Raw genomic sequence first — 3,555 nt, 5'->3', positions numbered from 1 at the left:
TGTGAAAATGAGTCTATTGTGATCAAATAGGATCAGTTTAAATAGAAAAAAGTCATCATTGGACAAGGCTAATGAAGAAATTAATACTCCATGAATTGAGTACATGAGGACCCCATTTGAAACGAGCCAGTGCGGCTTTTCTGGGCTTTTCAATCCTATTTAGTTGACCTTGTTTTTGTGAACTGCACTGTTGCATTTCTTTGCAAACTTCTAAATAAAGTAGGGGTCTTCAACAGGGGGTCCGGGACCCCTAGGGGGTCCTCAGAGTTACTACAGTGGGGCCGCCAAATCTTTGTGATTTTTTACATTAACCACTTCAGCCAAGCATCCCTATTCTGAGGAGAACTTTAGCTGAAAATAGCAGATCTACAAGCACACAACGCCTCGCGCGGTGAGGCGTTGTGTCCTTGTAGATCTGCTATTTCCGGCTAAATACGTTTTGGTGTAGGGGTAAAAAAGAGCAGACCAAGTACGGAGTGGGTCACGTTTACTTAGTAGGGACGGGGTATGTGGTTAAAAGTCTGAAAACACACGTTAACATGAATCCAACACTGATGACAGTGTCTGTCAAACAAGTCCATGAAGCTGTCTATGAAATATAAATAAACATAATCATGGGGGTCCCTGCTTTATCGCTCTCTCAGCCAAGGGGTCCTTGGCCTGAAAACGTTGAAGACCCCTCAAATAAAGTGTTCAATCAATCAATCAATCAATCAATCAAAACTGGACCTTGAACCCCTCAAATGCCCAGGGGTTTCACAACAATCAGGCATGCACTGAATCTAAAATATGATATTGTAGTTGATTGTAGATGAAGTTGATGATAAAAACGTCCATGGTCAAACTTGGTCATCAATGTTTGACTCTGCTCTCCAGTGGTGGAAAGTAACTAAGTACATTTACTCAAGTACTGTACATAAGTACAATTTTGAGGTATTTTTTACTTACTTGATTATGTCCAATTTTCTGTGCTTTTACTTCTACTCCACTACATCTCAGAGGCAAATATTATACTTTTACTCCATTACAATTATTTGAAAACATTCGTTACTTGTTAGTTACTTGGTAGATTTAGATTATTATTACAAAACATGCATTAACCACATCAGCCCTATTTACATTATGGCCATTTGAAAATAGCCGATCTACAAGCTCACAATGCGTCCCTGTAGATCTGCTATTCTCAAAAGATGTGTATACTTTTGAAAACTTGTGAAATGGGACATTCTGCATAATGAGTACTTTCTACTTTTGGTACTAAAACATTTTGATACTAGTACTTTTTACTCAAGTACATTTTTAATTCCGGCCTTTCACCTGTAACAGAGTATTTCTACATTGCAGTACTTTTACTTAAGTAAAAAATGTGAGTACTTTTTTTTCACTACTGCTGCTCTCTTCTGCTGACAGCCAATCAACGAGCTCATTCGGGCCATTTAAAAAGCAAGTCCCGGTTAACCGCGCAAGGATATTGTAGGAGTGTGCTCGTTTTACATGAACAGAGGGTGGTTGTTACTCAATGCCCGGGCGGAGTTAGACGTTTCTCCACTCCTTCTGTCACATTCACCATAGTAACGGTGTCAGCCTGTAAATTAACCGAACGCACCCTGAGCAAACTACTATAATCCAACCTCTCTGTGCCAGTGTTCACTTGTGTACACACACACACACACACACACACACACACACACACACACACACACACACACACACACACACACACACACACACACACACACACACACACACACACACACACACACACACACACACACACACACACACACACACACACACACCATTTACTCAAGTACTGTACTTAAGTACAATTTTTTTGGTATTTGTTTACTTATCTTGAGTTTTTCCAAATGTCAGTACTTTTACTTCTACTCCACTACATCTCAGAGGCAAATATTGTTGTAGAGTTAAACCAATTTAAACTTTGGCCATTTGAAAATAGCCGATCTTGTGAGCTTGTAGATCGGCTATTTTAAAAAGATTTGTATACATATATTTGAAAACTTGTGAAATGGGACATTCTGCACAATGAGTACTTTCTACTTGTGTTACTTCAAGTGCATTTTGATGCCAATACTTTTGTATTGTAATTTTGAATTCTACATTGCAGTATTGATACTTTTACTTAATAAGTAATAAATGTGAGTATACTTTTTCCACCACTGACACACACATTTTAACCATTTATTTATGTCCACATAAAGGAGAATACATACAGGGACACACATATTATAGGTGCAGTAAGGTTACATTCACAAAATCATGGCATATGTTTTCATGATACAATAAGCATGTCACTCAGTACTCTATGGGTATAAGCCAGTGGTTCTCAAACTTTTTCATGTCAAGGACCCCTAAAATGATATGTATTTGGTCGCGGACCCCCATCTAAAAATATTTTGTTCCAGGGACCCCCCAGAAGCAAAGATTTGAGTTACAAATGTTTGCTCTAAAAAACAAATATTCAAAGATTTGCACAAATTTTCAAGATTTTTGAATAGCCAAAGTATAAAAGGTTAAAATTATTCTGATGCTATATTTACACATTTTGCTGGGTACCCCCTGGAACCCCCTCAAGTACCCCTGGGGGTCCCCGGACCCCACTTTGAGAACCAAGGGTATAAGCAACAGCGTCTCTGCCATATATGGTCGGCTGCCAATTATAGCAGAGACAGCACAGTACTTTGCCAGCCTTTTTGGGCATATCCCAAGTTGTTGAAGTTCTCTAACAACTAGTCCCAGGCTGCCAAATATAAAAACAAATACTGCACCTACAGCCCAGCTCTGAGATGGTATGTAGAAGCGGTTGGTATTTAATGACCTAGGTCATAAAGGCTTCCTCTAGGCTAAGGTCAAGGTGCATGCCACCTATTATACACTCTATGACACTTCCCTGGACTCCTCATCAACCACAACAGCATCTGGTGTATTAGCTGTCTGTCTGTCTGTCTGTCTGTCTGTCTGTCTGTCTGTCTGTCTGTCTGTCTGTCTGTCTGTCTGTCTGTCTGTCTGTCTGTCTGTCTGTCTGTCTGACTGACTGTATGACTGTCAAGATGTCTGGGTTATCACAGAGATGGAACAAGGGTGAAATGACACAGGAATGTTTGTACATTCTCACTGTAGATGCATGATACTTTGATGAGTCCTTTGCTATGAGTTCCACTATTCTATTGTGCTATGTACATCCCTTTGTATGCACAGCAGCCATTCACACAGACACACAACACACACACACACACACACACACACACACACACACACACACACACACACACACACACACACACACACACACACACACACACACACACACACACACACACACACACACACACACACACACACACACACACACACACAGCCAGTAGTGCTGGAACTACTGCATACTACACGATTTTCACTAAACTGGATTTCTGTGTTCCTCTGTTGAAATGGCCCATTCCGATTAGTGCAACACTGAATTAAAAAAATAAGACACTGAACTGTATTTAAATTAGTGTGTGCATATAATTGTTGTTTAGGGTATTTAACCATTCA

Source organism: Gymnoscopelus microlampas (genome assembly GCF_963454915.1).
Source record: "Gymnoscopelus microlampas genome assembly, chromosome: 7".
Lineage (NCBI taxonomy): Eukaryota > Metazoa > Chordata > Actinopteri > Myctophiformes > Myctophidae > Gymnoscopelus > Gymnoscopelus microlampas.
This window is presented reverse-complemented; position numbering follows the sequence as displayed.